Source organism: Physeter macrocephalus, chromosome 2 (assembly GCF_002837175.3).
Source record: "Physeter macrocephalus isolate SW-GA chromosome 2, ASM283717v5, whole genome shotgun sequence".
Classification (NCBI taxonomy): Eukaryota; Metazoa; Chordata; class Mammalia; order Artiodactyla; family Physeteridae; genus Physeter; species Physeter macrocephalus.
In genome coordinates, this window is record NC_041215.1 from 73586955 (window position 1) to 73606649 (window position 19695).

Consider the following 19695-nt stretch of genomic DNA (forward strand, 5'->3'; position numbering starts at 1 on the left):
ACCTAGGAGTATAGTGTATCATTCCCTCTGAGTAGCACTATGTGCAGTTAAGAACTTATCACATGGATTTGGGCACAGAGATGTGCAAATCAGTCTTTCTTTTTTTTTTTTTTTTTTTGCGGTACGCTGGTGTCTCACTGCTGTGGCCTCTCCTGTTTCGGAGCACAGGCTCCGGACGCGCAGGCCCAGTGGCCATGGCTCAAGGGCCCAGCCACTCTGCGGCACGTGGGATCCTCCCAGACCGGGGCACGAACCCATGTCCCCTGCATCAGCAGGCGGATTCTCAACCACTGCGCCACCAGGGAAGCCCCAAATCAGTCTTTCTTAAGTGGCGGTTTCCTGGTCGACCAGCTGTCCAGAGGTTGAGGACTTGGGAGTGGGTAGTGACAGAAGCTCTGATTTCTAGTGCTAGCCAGTTACTGTGTTGTAAATAGCTCACACACACGCCTCCAATTTCAAAGTATCAACATAATGCCACTGACCATGCAGTTGGGAAGAGATGTGCAAAGCCAGCTCTGCCCAAGCCCAGGTGAGGAGCTCCAGCACACAGTGGCCCCGTGCAGGCCCACCCAACTCCAGAGCCCCCTGTGAGCTGGGCTCAGGTCTCTGCTGTGACTGCATCACAGTTAAATCTCTCCCTCCCCTTCCCCCTTCTCCTCTCATCCCAAAACAGGTGTTGCTCCTGAGAACATGCTCCGATCAGCTTCCTGCATGTGTGTCTCAGGGTCTCAAAGTCTGTTTCCCAGGGACTCTACCTATGACAAGAGAAATGGAAAATTAAGCTCATTATCATTGAAACTTAGAGAATGAAAACCCTCTGTTCTCTCTTCTAAATTCATCAACAAAGTAGATCAGCTATTACCTCTACCTGGTTTCCTAATGAATCACAGAATTTATATTGATAAGCTAATAAATGGTGCTTTCTGTTTTGTTCTGTAGGTCTTTATTCAAGTCCTTGATTTCAGACAGACCATACACAAACCAGGATCAAATGTAGCCAGATGCTGACATTAGAGATTCACACTGCAAATTCCTTTGTTGCCATTAAGAGAGCTGTAGCAAAACTGGAGAAACTACATCTCATGTCCAAATATTTTACTATCTTATTTGTCCTATTCTGTTACTAAAGTACTTCATAGCTAACTCTTGTGTGGAGGCAAAACGAAATGAATGGACTCCTCGGAATAAATGGCACTAGCAAAATTTCTTTTTGCCACGTGAATCTAAAAAGAAGAAAAGATATTTATGAGGTATAATAGGCAAATGTACTAGAGCAACTATAATTTTTAGGCCTGGTAAAATTATAACTTAGATTAAAATGTGGGTGACAAATTTTGAATCTAGGCTATTTTCCCAGAAAAACACAACAATTTATATAGTCAATTTTCAATTATCTGCCCAAGAAGAAATAGCAATAATGGCAATTATCCAAAAGAGTAGATAATGAACAAATTCATTTCTATTTGACTTTGAAATATTGCTTCATATTCTAAAACCAACATTTGGATGTGGATGCATTTTATATTCTGGAAAGTTGTGATGACTCTAGCTTAAATACTGAAACTGTGCTTTAGAAATCAGACTAAAGAAAGTGGCTTATGTTTTTCATCTGCTCTGGTACAGTACGTTCCTATTTTCTATATTATTGCTGAGAATAGCTATCATTAACTCTTAGGATAATGTTAAGTTTATCTGAAAGCAGAGAAGAATTGGATCTATCTTTCCTAGTTTATATTTTCCCAGAACTGATTTTGATTGAAAAGACACCTTTCTTCCCTGCCCTTGTTTGGCTAAAATTACTTTTAAAATATTTTGAGTTAAAAAAATTAAACAGAATGAGTGGTAAAGGTAAGGAGTTATACCTAAATAAGATTTAAGGTTTAAACTGAAATACCTGCCACTGAAAAATTGAGTTAGCTGTATATACATTTTCCATTTGTATTTTGGCCCTACTTTGATTATTTTTCATTCGGTAAATACAAATATATAAATAACAGTACCTGGTATAGGATCCGGCTCACGTTAGAAGCCCGTAACTGCTCATTTCCTTTATTCCTTGCTTCCTTCCTTCCTTTTCTTCACTCAATAATATTTTATATAAGATGCTTCATATTAATGCTTCATACACTTTAATAAATGTTTATGTCTTGTTCTATTCTTTCTTTGTATAGAAAATTCTATAAAAGCAAGGACTTTAAAAAAATATGCTAGAATGAAACCTTCCAGGTCTTACTTTCCCAGTGTTGACATTCAATCCGTGTTTCCTAAAAGCTACCTCCGTGGAAATTGATTTATCAACATTAAGCAAATAATCTGTTAAGAGCCATAGTATTTTAAAGGGTAACAAGGAGGGTTGATGCAGACTAAAAATGGACCACATGCTCTCTTGTCTTATTCATGGTCATGAGACACCCTCCTATTCTAGAACAATACATTTTTACATAAGGCAGAAGTTTACCTAGAATTGCAGTGTTTTGATTGTTTCCTTTGAGCCTCCTTTGCTTTCATATTTGACTTAATAAGTATTTGGTGTTTGAGCAGAGTTGATTATCTCTCCCTTTAAAGATCTGAATAGTATCTTCAATGGAACACTGAGAAAGCACTAGTGAAGTGGGTTAAGAAAATAGCTAAGCTAAGTAGACCTATGTTCAAACACTTGGCTCCGCTCATACCAGAGTGACATTAGACAAGAAGCTGGCTCTCCCAAGGTCATGGTTTTCTTATTATTAAAATGAAGGTAATAACATAAAACAAAATGGGTTTTGACTATGATTATAGATAATAAATGCAAGAAAATTAACATATAATAGGCCTTCGATAAATGTTGGCATTTGTTACAAATCGTAGCAAACACTTACTGAATGCCTACCTTTTAAGTACCATTCTAAGTACTTTCTATGCACTGATTCATTTAAACCTCAGTACAATTCTGTGATTCAGGTACTGTTGTTATCACTGTTTTGCACATGGAACTTAGCTTACATCACAGCAAGCAGCTGAGTCAATATTTAAACCCATCCCATGCACTTAACCATCACACAATACCACCTGTCATATAAACAGAGCAGACTTTTAGCAGACACTAGAACCAGCAGGTGGATCCAGTGGGACCCACTCATGCCTCTGCCCATATCCCTCACTCCCACTTTACACATCTGGCCATGCTGAGGGGCCATCATATTTTAGTCACTTGGCTTTACCCAGAAATCCCTCCATAATATGAATAGTGAGAAGAGAAAATTATACCCCTCATTATGAAGGTTTATATAAATACAGCTTAGGACCCAAGGACCAGATCAACTGGAAACTGCTTCTGATTGGCTTCTAGTCTGTTATGCAGACAGGTCTGATCAGATTCAGCCAGTCTTAGAGTGGTCACGAGTCGTAAATGAAAGGGACGAGGCTGATGCCTAGAAAGCCCAGCTCTGCCACCAATTAGCTGAGTGTCTTTGCACAGTGGCTTCATTCCTCTGGATCCTTCTTCATCATTGGAAATTAAAGATGTTGCCCTACATCTTAGATCTCATGGCTACTCAGGAGCTAAACCTAACCCTCAGGTGGGCTTTGGCTTCAGCTGTTTGACCTGCACAAAGTTTTGTTTTGTTTAATTGAATTCTATAATATAAATTCAAAAGGTTTCACCTAAAAATCTGTGTTTCTGTCTTCCCTTGAGAACCAGAAGTCATGGCATTTTTGAGCCTGTTTTTCCTTATGGCATCATTGGAAGCTCACGTCTGTGAGGCAGACGTGAGCTGTAGCTGCCCGCTTCAGATGGGACACATGCTCACCGGTTGGGCATGGCTCTACCACTCCCTGCTTGTCTCACACCCAGTCTGCTTCCTCTCTTACCCTACTTGCCTAGTCTTGTAGGAATATAGGTTTGAAATCCTAGGACCAGCTCTGATGTTTGTTTGTTCATTCATTTATTATTTTTTTATTTGACCAATGTCTGTTCAATGCTTACTTACTTGCCATTCTGTGTATTGTGCTTATAGCCTAAATACAAAGTTTTCTTTTTAAATGACAGCATTTCTGCCTTCATTTCTCAGAGCCTGATTAATTTCCATTGTTTCTAAAGTGTTCTTTCTTCTTCTTATCCACCTAGGAGCCTGCAGTTTGTTAAGCAGCAGCTTCTCCTGGCATAAGACACTGCAGATCTCCTCACCAGACAGGCTGAGACTATGCTCTGTGCCCTGCACCTGGAGTAAGAAGAAGAACAAGCAAGGTTGGTCCATCAGGTGGGAGAAGGACACACTGCTCAGTTAGGTAGCCCACCATCACTGTGGAAAAATAATAGCAATTCTGTAAAATCAGACATCAACATCTAAGAACTCATGAGTAGAGAAAAAAAAATATTTTTCTTTTATTAATATTTAGCTATTATGATTTATAAAATAACCTTACCATAAATGCATTGTTCCTGAATGATACAGGAGGAAAAAACTGATAGCTAAAAAAAGTCTTTTTTTAAAAAATTCATATTCACAAGTGTCTACGAAACCTTTGACTGATTTTAGTGATAGCCTCTTTTAAAATGAAATATGAAGGAACTAAAGTATGCCTTAGGTGACCTGAGACAATGCCTATTTAAAAACCCATTTCTCCAAGGTCATAGCTAATGGATTCTTGAATTTTCTTTGCTGAAATAACCTTGTCCCACAGGCAATTGTACTTCAATTATTTCTCATTTTGCTTGAAAATAGTAGTATGTCATATAGGAAATGATGGTATAGTTATAAAAAGTGTCTAAAATAACAATCATTAAAACGTTTTTATTTAAAATGATAAAAAGCAAAGACAGACACTCAGAATATTCCTTTATACACCAACTTTTTGCTCTAAATAATACACTAAGTTTATAAAAATGATTGCAGCCTTCCTGAAGTGTGGCTCAGGAAATGAAGCACCACACTGACAAGAGGTAACTTGAACCATACTTTTATCTTTCCCACCATCACCTCTGTGATTTGGGCCAATAACATAATCTCTCTAAACTACAGTTTCCTGGCCCATGAAGTGGACAGTTAAGTGCCTTCTAAATACCAGGTTCAGTTTGACAATGAAGCACAACTGTGAGTGGAGGGCAAGGAGGTAGCTCTGAGCTAATTCCCTGCAAGGTAATTTGTCAAAAGTAAATTCAACAAAATGCCCATTCACCAGATTCCTCTCTTCTTTTCAATATTTACAAAGTTCACAGCACTGTGCATTGGATATGTTGGTTTTCGCCGCCTTTGGAGATTCCTGTGAGGCTTTAGTTGAGAGTTTCCCAATTGCTAACAGCATTGGAAGAAATGCCCAGTTCATCTTTGCCTTGCCCCCACTCCCCATTATGTGGAGAGAGGATCCTCTGATAAGGAGCGATGGAGAGGCGTTAGCACCCAGCCAAAAAGGGCCTCGACAGAGACATGACGTTATCACCATAAGGATTCTCCAAATTCAAGACAAGTAGATTCAGTATTTAACTATATTAGGTTGATTAACCATTTTTGAGAGCTGTTTCATGGAATTAGCCTGCTGACATGGTCCTTCCTCTTAGGGATCTTATAGTTCAATGGAGGAAAACAACTAAAACCAAAACAGAAAATAAATAAATAATACAATTAAGAATTGGGATAAGCACTATGGAAAACAAAAGGGATGTTAAGGCAGTGGAGAGCTAGAACTTGCTTCCTAAAGGGTGATTATGGGAGGTGTGAGAGTCAAGGGTTCCATTCCCTTCCCTTTGCTGGTACGTGATAGGATTGCATTGCCTTGGTCTCCCTGGGGTTCCATGGGCTATAGGATCTGATCTGGCTCATCAGTTGTGCCTAGAAATGATATGTGTCACATCCACACTGGAGCATCTAAGTGTTGTTGCTCTTCCTTGTGGCAATCTGACAAGTGTTGTGGTCCAAGATGTGGTTGCTCCCTTAACCTGGAACTTGTGTGACTTCAAAGAACAGAGCGCCTTCAACCAACCCACAATATGGCTGGATTATAGTAAATCAGGAAAAAGTAGAGAATAATCTTTAGAGTTCCTTCTACTCTCTCAACTCTTGCCTGTTCTGGCTCTGAGGCTATTCTCATATTCCTGGCAGTGCTTTAAGATAGATTAAGTAGCTTGACTCTAAATGCCTCTGATTTGTTTACACAAATCAAACTCTCATGTTTTATCTCTCGCCTCTGGATTATGACCATTTTTATCAAGAACTTGGCATGTGGGTTATTGATATGATAATGCAATCCTAATGCTGTCTCAGAAGGTGAGGGCCTCTATCCTTTCAGTCAATACTGAGGTGCACTTGTTTATATAGGCCATTCATAGCTGAGTGGAGACTTGGGATGAGCAGCCCACAGCATTTTGCATTTGAATAATATGTAATATTGTGCAATTTTTAAGCTCTCAGCTTTTCATATCAATTTCTAATATTCCAGCAACAGAATCTAGGGAAAAGCCCACATTTTCACAGGACTCGTCACAGCCCATTTAATGTATATGTAAGAGAGATTGTCTTTTGTACTGAAGATCTTTTTTGAAACCAAAACAAGAACCCCTTAGCGAAAAACGAATTGCATGAGATGCAGTTTATCTTCTTTGGAAGCAAAAAAGTGCTGAGTCAACCCTCCTGGGATTTGACAACTTAGGTATTTCTTTATCCCTGACACCGCTCAGATAGAGCCACTGATATTATAACTGCCTTTACTGAAGTTTGGTGGACTTAGAGGAAGTACATCCATCTGATATTACAGTCATTCTTGTACAGTGTTTAAAGTCTTAAGGATTTTTATTGAGGTGAAAGAAATCCTGCCTAAGAAATAGTTGAAGAAGGGAAGGGAAATGGATCTAGAATAAAAACAGGGTCCTTAATATAGTTCAGGCTCAGTGCTAAGTGCTTTCATTTATATTATTACCCCCATACCATGGAGGCAGTAGCCCAGAAAGGTTATGATCACCCAGCCAATGACTGGCAGACCAAAGAAGGAACAGAGGTCTTCTCCCTCTCAAGACCCTTCTCTTTCCTCTCTACTGCTAGAGAGGAAAAAGTCTAGAGTGTAAAAGTCTACCTGTACCATCACCATAGTTGAATGTAAAATGGCCATGTCCTGCATTTCTGTAATCTCCAGAGTTGTCGTCTAAAAGATGAATACTAGATGACTCCTGATTTATTACATTTATTACATATCTAGGTTCAGAAGAGCCTCTAAACAGAGCTGGTTGTAATAAGCTATGCTCCACTAATTGTATATCTTCCCTTTGTTTGGCCTCATCCTGTATAATTAGCACCATCTTGAAAATAGAAGTTTTCTGTGACATTAAAATTCTTACACAGCACACCCTCTAATTATTTCATATCTTCACATTAGGGACTAAGATACTCCTGATGGAGGGAGTAATTGTGTTTGTTATTTAATTAGTTATAGAGGAGTTCAGGAAAACCAAGAAAAAAAAGATTATTGAAATAATTTCTACTTGACTCTCAGATTTTTTCTTGCAGCCTTACTCCCTCCTGGCTTCAGACCTCATCATTTTTGGTACCAGTGTTAGTTATGCCTAGGATCTCTTTCTATTAAAAACTTACCTATCCTTCAGGATCTACTCAAAATCCCCTCCTTCGTAGGCCTTTCCAGATGTCCACCATTAAAATTAAGCTCTATCTTCCATACCCCAGGGTACTAATCTTATAGCATCTCTCTGCTTTGTATTATAGGGATGGGAAGTAGGGCAGAGATGGCTGGTGACTTACTCAAATTTCTTCCTGGGCATATAACTAGACAGCATATCCTTGCCTACCTTAAGAGTTGGGTGTGATCAGATGATGGATCTAGTAATGGAATACAAGTGGAAGTGACATGTTTCCTTTTGGGGCCAGGATTTTTAGGAGGTAGGTTGCTCCATGCTTGCTCTCCCCTGTTGACATCTGCATGAGAGAAGCCTGATGCCCTCAGAGATGGAGGGAGCTGGGGCTCCTGGATCACCAGGTGGAAAGCTTTCTGGTCAAACAGGAACAGCCTCATTAGGTTGAACAAGAAATAACCATCTATAATGTTAAGCTTGGAAATTTAGGGTTTATTTGTTACATCAGCTAGTGTGGACATACCTACCACCATGTGTGCATGTTTGTAAGTGTGTGTCTCTGTGTGTGTGACTCCCTCTATTTCAGAAGCCTCAAAAGGACTGGAACAACAACAACGAAAAAATCACCCTTTGCTGTGAGCAAAGTTAAACTAAATAGATGCCTTATTTGGAAATGGAGCAGATGGTCATCAAAATGAAGAGTGGAGGGGTCTCTAAAACATCTCTAGTATTGGGAATGCCATTTTCTCACTTACAACAAGCTGTCTAGAATTTTGAAAATAATCTCACAGGCGACCAATTTAGGGTAAAGAATGAAAGGGATACCCAGGTAGTTCCTATATTAAAATGTATCCTAGTTCATTACTCATTCAAACATTAATCATTCTTTCAATCAACAGGTAGGTTATTCAACACATTCTATATGCCAGGCAGTCCTCTAACAGTTCTGATCAATCACAGACTTGCCTCCAGCTCACTCCAAATACACAGTCGACATATCCAGCAAGCCATCACACTACTGAAGTTGGATTCAGCTTCCCACCCAGGTTTTCAAGTTCTTCATCTATAAGAGAGAATAATAATATTATCTACTTCTCAGATTGTGTTGTAGTTTTAATTAGACAATTATTTAAATATAATGACTGTAAAATTTTTAGCACTGTGCTTCACACTTGAACTTGATAAGCATTCAATAAATCCTAGCTGCTATTATTCCTGTTAATTTAGATTAATACTATAAGATTGTATAACAAAAAATTCTGACCAGACTGAGAGCGGGTGTGTGGAATACAATCTCCCCTTCGAAGTGATTCCTGATATGAGAGTTGAGAGTTTGGGAGTAATGTTCCACATTTTAAAAAATAAAAACAGTATGTGCAAAGGACCAGTGATGAAGCATTTTTGAGGAACTGAAAAAAGTAAGAGTAACGGAGTACAGAGAGCAAGGAGGAAAGTACTGCAGGATGAGACCGTGCAGAGCCTTGGGAACCACCATGTAGCCACGCTAAGAATTTGGCCTTCTTCCTAGCACGAGAGAAAGTCATTGAATGGTTTCAAACGGGTAGTGGCAAAGAATGATAAGATCATCTTTATTTTTTAGAAAGATCATTGTGGCTGGAATGCAGAGGTAGACCACTTGATAAGTTACCACTGGAGTCAAGATAAGGAATGCCCATAGGTTGGGTATGGCAGTGGCAGTGGAGATGGAGAGAGGTTATAAGGTATGAAAAATTTCTGAAGCGACATTGGTAGGACACGGTGATGGATTAAGTACAGAACTGAGGGGGAGAGAACTGTTAAGAATGGCTCCTGGTCTTTCAGATAGATACAGGCACATTTCACAGAGATAGAGAGCCCTAAAAGAGGATCAGGGTTGCAAGATTATGAATTTACCTTTGTTCATGATGCATTCAGGTGCCCCTCAGATATCCAAGAATACACGCCAAGTACACAGTTGGGTGTATGGGTCTGGAGTTCCTTAGATACGTCTGAGCTAGAGTGTGAATTTAAGAGTTATTGGCATATAGATAACAACTGAGGCCAAGAGCAGGAGAAATTTGCTTAGAAAATGGGCAAAACTTAAACTGAGAAGAAAAGAGGGCCTAGGACCCAGCCTGGAGGAACTTGTTAGCAAAGGAGGCTGTTTTAAGCAGGGTTCTCAAGACAAACAGAACAATAGGATGTGTGTGTATTAGAAGAGTATTATAAGGAATTGGCTTAAGTGATTGTGGAAGCTTTGTAAGTCCAAAATCTGATAGGGGAAGCCAGCAGGGTGGAGACTCAGGAAAGAGTTGCAGTTTGAGTCTGAAGACAGTCTGCTGAAAAATGAGGATCAGTCAACATTGTAGATCAAGTCCAAAAGTAGTCTGCTGGAGAATTCCCTCTGGCTCGAGGAAGATCAGCCTTTTATCCTATTCAGGACTTCATCTAATTGAATGAGCCCCACCCCTCCATACACACACACACACACACACACACACACTATGGGCAACAATCTGCTTTACTCAGAGTCCACTGATTCAAATGTAAGTGACATCCAAAACACCCTCAAAGGAACATCCAGAATAATGTTTCACCAAATATCTGGGCACCATGGTCCAGGCAAGTTGACCCATAAAATTAATCATCACAGAGATATGCAAGAAAAGCAGACATAGTGATTGTTTCTCTGGCTCTATAGTAGTTGCTAGGAATACAGTCTACATCATGGTTTACAGTCTGAGCCCAGGGGCCAGACAGCTGGGTTTAAATCCTAACATTGCTTTTTACTTACCCTGTGGCCTTAGGCAAGTTATTCAACGACCCCATGACTTATCTTTAAAATGGGCACAGAATTACCCACCTCTGATGGTTGTAAAAACTGAATCAGTTAAAAAACATAAAGGGCTTAGAAAACTGACTGAACATAGTAAGTGCTTAGTAAGCATTTGCTCTTATTTTTAAGGCAGACATGGTCTTTTTCCCATGAAGTGAAAGGAAGCATCACAAGCAGACAACAATGTCAAGGAAGGCAAATGCAGCAGAAACACCCAACCTCAACTCAGATGAGGGCCTGATCTATAGAAGGAGGAGATGGCTGTCCCACTTCAGTGCTTTAGAGAATTCTGGAACTTGCCCATCCTTTTTTCTCCATGTGAATATACCTGCCACGTGAATGGCTTGTGAACTTGTGAAATAAGCCCCTCCTTCACTCTTTCCTGATAAGGCCCTAAAGGACTCCCTGTTAAAATACAGATGTTACCTAAAGCTCTGTCAGTATCAGCCTCAATAGCTTGAGGTAGATTCCTTCTTGGATAAACTACTCAGGTTCTAATGGAACATTGTCTTTGTTCAACTGAGGCAGGACTGAGGAGGCTCTTGGAAGCTAGGAAGTAGTTGGGGAGACAGAAGAAGACAGATGGGAAGGAAAGGGGAGGGAAGGAGCAAGGGGGGTGTTAAGAGAAAGTCAGAGGACAGCAGGACCCTTCTTGTTACCCACACCTGGAATTTCCCCTGGTGTTCACTCTCCTCCAGGCCTTGTGCCCATTCATGCCTGGGGCCCCTTGAAATATTTTCCCAAATCCTTTACCTCCTTGCTTTAAATAAGTATTAATTTTAAGGTTTATGTTTTATTTTTTCCCTACTATGGGCCAAAGTAGTTTTCCAGAGAGAGGCTACCTGTAGAAGACAAGTGTGTTGCTAATTCCGCATTATCACATTCAGAGTACAATGTAAATACTTGTTCCCTTAGGACATGCTTTTCATTTCCACTTCTGAACGGCAATCACCCCTTTTCTCTGCCCTACTCAGGGCGATTGTTCAGGAAGCAGAGCACCCTTGACCTCAGCTCCTGTAGCAACTGGAGAAATGGTGACTGTGCATTTGCCCTTCCGTCTTTGTCCCAGGCTTGGGCAGAGGGTCTGTGCAATAGCACTTGGATCCACTCTCTAATCTCTTTAGACAGTGCTGGGGTGTTCGATGTATTACCCTGCTTGTAATTCAGTATCCACTGTGAGTTAGCACATTGTTTTATTTTTCTTTCTAAATGAAATACTGATAAAGATCTTAGACCATGACTAATTCAGAGCTCATTCTTTACCTTTTGCCTGTGATTCCTTCTGTTTCAGTCCTGCAAGCCAAGGCTTAATTTAGGCACTTCTTTTCTTTTTTTCCTTATTTATTTATTTATTTTTGGCTGTGTTGGGTCTTGGTTGCTGGGATAAGCGTAATTACACTGGAAAAAATAGGTATTCTATTAAAATGTGCATGTATTTATGAACAAAAAGTAGCATTTACATTTCTATTCTGCATGAAGCCAAACATATGACATTTAATAATATTTTAATAAATTTATTTATTTATTTATTTATTTTTGGCTGTGTTGGGTCTTGGTTGCTGGGCGCGGGCTTTCTCTAGTTGCAGTGAGCAGGGACTACTCATTGCAGTGGCTTCTCTTGCTGCAAAGCACGGGCTCTAGGCACGCGGGCTTCAGGAGTTATGGCACGTGGGCTTCAGTAGTTGTGGCTCACAGGCTCTAGAGTGCAGGCTAGGTAGTTGTGGCGCACGGGCTTAGTTGCTCCGCGGCATGTGGGATCTTCCGGACCAGGGCTCGAACCCGTGTCCCCTGCATTGGCAGGCGGATTCTTAACCACTGCGCCACCAGGGAAGTCCCTAGGCACTTCTTTTTATTTAGACAGAGATTGGGGCCCTGCAGTTTCCCTCAAGATGGGCTTTTCTGAACGTTCTTCAGCTGGGCAGAGTTGCAGGCCCACCTGCATTTGGTTCCTACATTTCTCAGTCACATTCCCTGAGTGGCATGGCCTCAGTCACACAGCTGGGAATGGGTCGTCCCTTGACTCCCAGGCTTGTGCTCTGCCCACTCTACCAGTCTGCCCTCCAGGGCTCACAACACGCTCCTCTCATGCCTGAAAACCAGTGAGGTTTTCCCTTAGGCCCCCAGAGCCCTGGGAAAAGGAACTGGCAGGAAGGGCAGGAGCCAGTGTCCTACGGTCACTGATGGTTGTCTTCCAGAACGGCTCCCCAGGCAGCTGGGCCAGAGCTGAGGAAGAGGAGACCCAGGAGATACCGGGGCATCTACATGCTAGCTCAGTGGCCTGTTGCTTCTCTCTGCCCCTGTGGAGGTCTCTGAGTCCCAAACCCTCAAAGAACCTCAAGGAAACTGATTAGGAGATGCCGTGTCAGGAATGAGGTGAGGGTAAAGAAGGAGGTGCTGGTCTGGTACAAAGTGAGGTTCAGAGAAGGGATGAAGTTCAGGGATGGGGTGAGAGTCAGGGATGCTGGTAGCACACAGGAATATTGGTCAGTAAAGCACATAGTTTTACACTGTAGTCTACCAAGTGTCCTCCACACCAAAACGACCATGCTAAACATTCAGAGGCACAGCCCCAGGCCCCGAGGACACTGAAGTGACAAAATATACAGACGTCAAGACTCGGACACCAACACGATTTGTGCCTCTTTCCTGTGCCCGGTGCCTCACAGGTCATCTCATTTATTGCTCAAGACAGCCCTGCAAGCAGGTGTTTGCTCGTTCACCTGACAATTGAGGACAGCTGAGGAAACGAGGCTCCCGAGAGTGAGGTACATGGAACGACACAGATGACACTTTCAGGAAGCGGGATGCAAGATGGCCCATTTAGTCACAAAGAACAAAGCAGGGTGTAGTGCTTCTCCCCCTACAGGCTGAGCACAGGGCCAGCTGGGCATCTGACGAGCTCCTCAGCCACTGTGTTCCTGGCCACAGGTCCCCTCAGTCCCCCCGGACCAGGGGGCCGGATTGGCCTACACTGGCACACAGGGGAGACTGAGTGAGTAACAAGAAGCAAGCAACGCCTACCACGTGCAGATGGGGGCTGAGGAGCAGAGAGCCAGGCTTATATTCTGAAAATAACGCTCACCCTGCCCTCTCTCTGGCTACAGACCTGGCCCTTCCCCTTCACTGCAGGGCTGCCGCCCAGGAGTTGGCTTTTCTGATGCTGTGTTTGTTTATGGCCTTGGATGCACTGTAACCAAAGTCCATCTCAAGCTGTGCCTCAGCCACTTGAGCAGACTGGAATGGAAACTGGGACATTATACAATTCCTAGGTTAAAAAAAAAAGAGAAGTCCCCAAGGGCAGAAGTTGGGTCAGGGCTGGCCATATCACGGGGTTGCCCTGTCTGTGGCAGGGATTCTCAGTGGATTTCACTTAGCCCTGGAGAGACAGCACAAACGGATCCTTGAGCACAGAAGAGGCATCTCCAGGAAGCAAAGGTGTCACAGCCCAGAGTGGTTGCTCTCTCCCCTGCCCTCCTAGAGTAGTTTTGCTCTTAGCTCTCTGCTGCATTTATGATGAAGGACTTATTTCCTGGTCACCTCAACGCTTATTCAGCTGTGTGCAGGGCCCCATGCTTACTCACAGCCTGTGACATGTCCAATGGACCTTTGGCTCCCTGGCACCCAGCCCAGAGCCAGAAAGTAGTGGGTGCTCTATAGATGTTGGTCAGATAAATTAGCATAAACCTTGTAGTTCCAGGATTTGTAAAATGCCCTATGATATGAAATGGTCAACAAATCCTCCTTCGCCAATAAAATCTACCTGAGATCACATAAATGGCTTCTCATAACTTCCTAATAGCACAGAATATCCCTTGGACCCTAGTGAAGTAAGTCCAGTGTATGATGAACTGCCTTATAAATTAATGAACACCACCCTTTAGAAAAATGGTCTGTTTCATTTGAAATGGCCAGAAATATGATAGGCAGCTGTCATATAGTTGATGTGAAAGCTACCATAGTGGTTCCTGATATTTTTTCTGTTACAGTCCACATAGGAGATGAATTTTTCATGGGTCATGCACCCCCAACAGGATAGCCAAACCACACCCCTTCTTTGTCTTGCAGGAAAGTGAATCTGAAGGCAAGTGAGTAAAATCAGTGTCTTTACGAGAATAAACTTGAATCTGCTCTAATTTTAAAAATTGAACCCCAATTATGGACAGCCTTTATTGCGTGCTTACTACATGCTAAGCATTGTGCCATGAGCTTTGCATATACGATCCTATTTGAGTTAGGAACAACCCTGCACAGTTGGTTCTATAGAATCTTCATCTTGCAGCTTAGGAAACAGAGGCTGATGGAGTTTACACAATGTTTCCAAGGCTAATATATGACTAGGACTGAAATCCAAGTCTTTACATTTACACTCACCTGTCTCCAAAATCATCATACTCAAATTTCAGCACTTGGTGACTGTTATTATAAATTTCCTGTGACATCCCTCACAAATGATTGCCACAATCTGTGTATTATAACATAGAGAACCTTTTACCAAGAATACAGTGCTGCTTCTATCAAAACTGAATTTTGCTCCCTGATTTGAACCCAAATCAATTATTGGAGTCACTTTGGGTCTTAAAAAGCAATAAGGTAATAACCATCTTTTACTGAGTGTCTGTTATGTTTTACTCACAAAATCAGAGATGTTGCAGAAATTATTTCTAATATTATATTCATTATTTCTAATATATTAATCTATGTATATTATATTATATTAATATTAGATTTCTAATATAACATATGTAGAAAGTGTTATATATAAAGTTGGAGCAGGAGAGAAAAGCCAGGTCCCCACTTGGTTTCATTTCCAGACTCCCAGGGCCTCTGATCTCCCCTTTCCCCACTCTCCGCAAGTCTCATTGGGTGCCTTTCCTCCCCCTTTGTTTCCTTCTTCAATGGCCCATCTCCACCCCTGCTCTCAGCTGAGACTCAGGCCTTGGCTTATTAATGGGCCATGATGAGAGTCTGGGAGAAGTCCTCAGAGGTGTAGGAGTGATGCTGAAAACTTGGCCTCTGTGCACTGGTGCCGAATTGAATCTCGGAGACAGAGTTTTCAGTGAAGTACAATAGAGAAGAATACCTTTATTGCTTTGCCAGGCAAAGGGGGACACAGTGGGCTGTGCCCTGAAAAACTGTGTGTCCCAACCCGGGGGATTTGATGAGGAGCTTTCTAGCAATGATTCAAGGGCAGGGTTGCCGATAAGGATCAGGGTGTGCGAAGGGCCTGCACTCCTTTCATCTGGCCTCAGGTGGTCTTCTGATTAGTTTCTGTGGTTCCTGTAATCTGGCCTAAGGTGGTCTCTTGAACAGCTTCTCTGGTTCCTTTAATCTGGCCTCAGGTGGTCTCCTGATGAGCTTCTCTGGAATGAAGAATGCTAACATCTTCCATTTGCTGGGGGTTTTATTTCTGTGAAGAGCTCAAAGGTATTGTTATGTGTATCCCTTGAGGAGGAACCAGAACCCTGCCCCAAGGCTGCACTATTGTTTCTTGACTGCTCCTCCCTTGTCTCTGCATCCCCTCCCTTCCCTCATTAGCAAATGTTCCAATCTGCACTTCGGGACTCAGGGAAGGTCATGGAAGCTGGAGTCTATTCCCTACAAGTAAGAAATGGGGGGCCCACAGGGTCCTACTTGGTTTCAGGAGGAAGGTGGGAGGACAGGACAGGAAATGTTGGAAAGAGGAGCCCTAGGAGGGGAAGTGTTCCAAAAAGAGGTAAAAGTCCCCAGTAGGAGAAGGGAGAGTGGGGTGAGAGGTGATGGGCAGCGAGAGAGCGCAGTGGGGGTGAGGCAGCCATCATTCAGGTGAAAATATGGAGGAGGCAGGAGAAGGGGCTACAAGCACGCCGGAGTCTTTGGGGAGGAGAGGAAAAGGGAAAGGAATCTCCGGGGAGCACTGACGATCTTCCATGGAGGAGAAACTGTGCAGAAAGAGAAAAGGCAGCTTTTCCCAGCCCAGGGCTGACATTTGTGTGGGAGCCCTACTGTCAGACTACTGGGTCATTTCCCTGTCACTCTCGCCAATCACCACCGGTGTCTGGAAGTCATGCCCCAGGGAAATGCCTTCAAGGACTCAGCAACAGCGAATTCTCTGGAGCCCTCCCTCCTTGAGCAGCCTCCTGAATTACGAGTCTCACTAAGGTCAGGCCTTTCTCACAGACCAGGGAGCAGGGGTCAGCAGTGGGCAGGCTGTTGGGCAAAGGTTCCATTGTCCAGATTTGGATGAGGAAAGACATTAAGCTGGAATGAGATGGAATAGGGATCAATTCATGCTTCAAAAACAGGAAAGCGTTGGTCAGGGAGGAAAATCAAGGACATGTGCGAGTTTTTCCCAGCCACCCGCAAAATGCTACCACAAATTCAATCAAGGAGTTTGTACATCCTTTTATTTCAAACTTACCCATAATTTGAAACCATCAATATCAATATGGGTACATTGTTCTACATATTTGAAGATGATGCTACCAGTGGTGATGTTCCTGTGTGCGCATAAAGTTAGCAGAAAAAAGTGGTGCATGTCTGGCAGTCTCCTATGCTGTATAAATAATTGATTTCAAACTGTAGCTGTTTGAAAATAGATACTACTGAAACCAGGAGTTTGATGTAAAAATAAACAAGGGTTTCTTAATCTGTATTATCACAAGCAACTGATTTAATCTCTTTGATTTTAAACTCACAAGTCAAAAAGTCAGTCAGTTTGATTAAAAACACATGCACAGTCCAACTGATTTATTGACTGAACTATTTGCTTGAAGGAGCAGTGGTGCAATGGTAAGAGAGGTGGCTTGGAAATCAGGTAGCCTGGGCTCTGGTTTGGGCTCCGTTACACACCCCTCGTAAGAACCTGGGTGACCTCTGAGCCTCAGGACACTCATACCGGCATCCTGGATTCTGGTGATAATCAAATAGGTAGAAATAATTTTATACACTGGGAAGTTCTCTCCAAAATTCCGTCACTACTATCAATAACTGTCACATAACCCCAAAGCCAAGTATTCATCAATCCTTTGAAATGCTGATACTATATTTGATAAACTTACTCATGGGAACTTTCCCATGTTTGACAACTTCTGTCCCTCTCCTGTCTGAATCATACTTCCTAACAGTGCCCTCTATTACCAGTTTAATTCAGCACCTCTGAAGATAATAAGCCCAACTACTGCTTCAGTTAATAGAAATTCTTCTTTCAGTATGGTGCATCTGCTATGACATCGGTTTAAAACCCTTGGAGAGGATTCAGTGTTCACAAGCAAATTGAGTAATTACTATGTAATTACACTATAAATTGTGCAGTCATTGATTTGCTCTCAGAATTCATCTTTTGCACATACTCACTATGACAGCCACCTGGGTTCTTCTAAGATATGCAGATCTGTTCTTAAAATGGTCAATGTAAGGATTTGAGCTAAATACCTGTGGGTGAAAGATTAGAGTATTATCTCTAGAAAAGAGAAAGTGTTGGAGATGGAAGAAATGAAACTGTGGAAAGGAGATGTTAATAGAGTGAGAAAGAAGAGAGAGGGATATTTTGAAGGTGGATTATCTAAGTACTTTCTCAGTCATTTCATAAAACCTGTGAAATTGCTAAGCCTTGCCAGCAGGAGAAAACACAAAAGGAAGAGAGATCAGAGATGTAGGATTTCACCCTCTCCATGAAGAGCCCCTCACTAGTGATAAACTGTACCATATATAGAGAGTAGAGGATTAATGACTTGAGATAGTATCTAGTAGTCCTTGATAACCACCCAGTGTTACCGTGGTTAAAAACTGAGACCTAACACTTGCTAAATGGTTATAAAACATAGATCTTTGGTGCTTCCTCTAAATCCATTTTTTAAAAGCCAATCAACAAATATTTATCATCCACATGTTATATGGAGTATGAAATATGTGTTAGGCTACATTCTTGAAACAGCCTGGAATATAAATAAATAAAGCAGCAGCATGGCATAGTGGAAGAAAGGCTAGCTTTAGATCCTTCCTGACTTGAGTTTGAATCCTGGCTCTCCTAAACAGCTGTTGGGTTGAGCCATATGAAACTGCTGATGACCTTTTTTAAGCTACGTACATGGCAATTTTGTATGATTCAACCAAAAGGAATTGGAAATGCCTCTTAAATGTTTGAGAATTAGAAAAAATGTTTATAAAATGTTCATAATAAATGTTTGTATAAGTTGTTTATGGTGGAAGGGATGTAGAAATATCCTACCCTTGGTACCCATTATAAACAACATCATTCCTGTACAGTGGAAATAAGACAAGACAATGTTGTGGAAGTCAAAGCTGTGAAAGCCTCCCTTTTGACCACTGTATATTTAAAAATACAAGTCTCGATAAATATTTAATGAAAGAAACGTTATTAAACTGAGAGGACTCATTTGTTAAAACAAAGGCATTTGCCACTGTACAAACAGGCAAATATATATATCCAGTCTCTGAAACCAAAATTCTATGCCAAATGCCCATCTTCTACAAACAGCCTATTAAAATCAGTTACTCTGCAATTCTATTAACATCAAATGGTTCAATTTTAACAGGACAGCACTTTCTGAACATGTACATTTCTCCACAATTCTCAGAAGGTAAGTCCCATTTAAGGATGGGATGCAATTTTACAGAATACAGTATTATAAAAAAAATGCATACCAAACCACCAGTTCCGTTGATGACGGTCCTGTTCCTTTCCTTTGGGTGGAAGGAGCAGCGACACTCAGTAGCATGTGGCCGCAGCATCAGAAGCAGCAGCAGGGGAAGAGCTAGCACCATCAGTCAGTTTGCTAAGTAGAGACAAGAAGCAAGTTCAATGGAGCAGAAAGGTCCCTGCCTCTGTGGAGTTGATGGAGAGAAGGAATGTGATTGGTTTCCTAAAGGGCATGCAGAGGGGTGATGGGTAATTTTACCTTCCCCTCACTAAACATGCCTGTCTATCAGAGATGAATCAACACCTAAGATTACACATTATGCAAATGACAGTGGCAGTTTGGCACCTAATGGTCTCCTGCTAGAGTTTAGATTCATTCCCGCTGTTGTCTGTGAAAAGTGAAAATAAACATGTTCCCCCTTCCCCTCCCTGGCTTCCTTGTCCTTGAAATACAGCTTCCTCCGAGCCCGCGGCTCAGAGGCTAAGCTATATGGCCATGGCCGTGTCTCCTTGCAGAGGTTATGAGCTCAAAAGTCCCAGACTAGGAAATTAATTTAACAAAAACAAAAATCGAAGCACCATTGACTCTTGGAAATCATACAGTGAAGCTCTCAAGGAAATTCAGTTCCTTAAACTAAATTCAGAAAGATCCTGAAAGTGTTTCAATGCCAATGAGTCAGAAAAAAA

At 41.9% G+C, this 19695-nt stretch overlaps 1 protein-coding gene across 12 annotated transcripts in view; it reads left to right on the forward strand.

Moving 5' to 3' along the window:
• Positions 1-19695, forward strand: part of B3GALT1 (beta-1,3-galactosyltransferase 1) — a 112267-nt gene that overhangs the window by 63590 nt on the left and 28982 nt on the right. For 11 of the 12 annotated variants that reach the window (XM_055088302.1, XM_055088308.1, XM_055088293.1 and 8 more), the window contains one exon: positions 4106-4225. The gene's annotated coding sequence lies outside the window, so the exon portion shown is untranslated. Of the gene's footprint in view, positions 1-4105; positions 4239-19695 lie in introns of all 12 variants that reach the window. The other variant, XM_028478646.2, reaches the window with a different exon arrangement.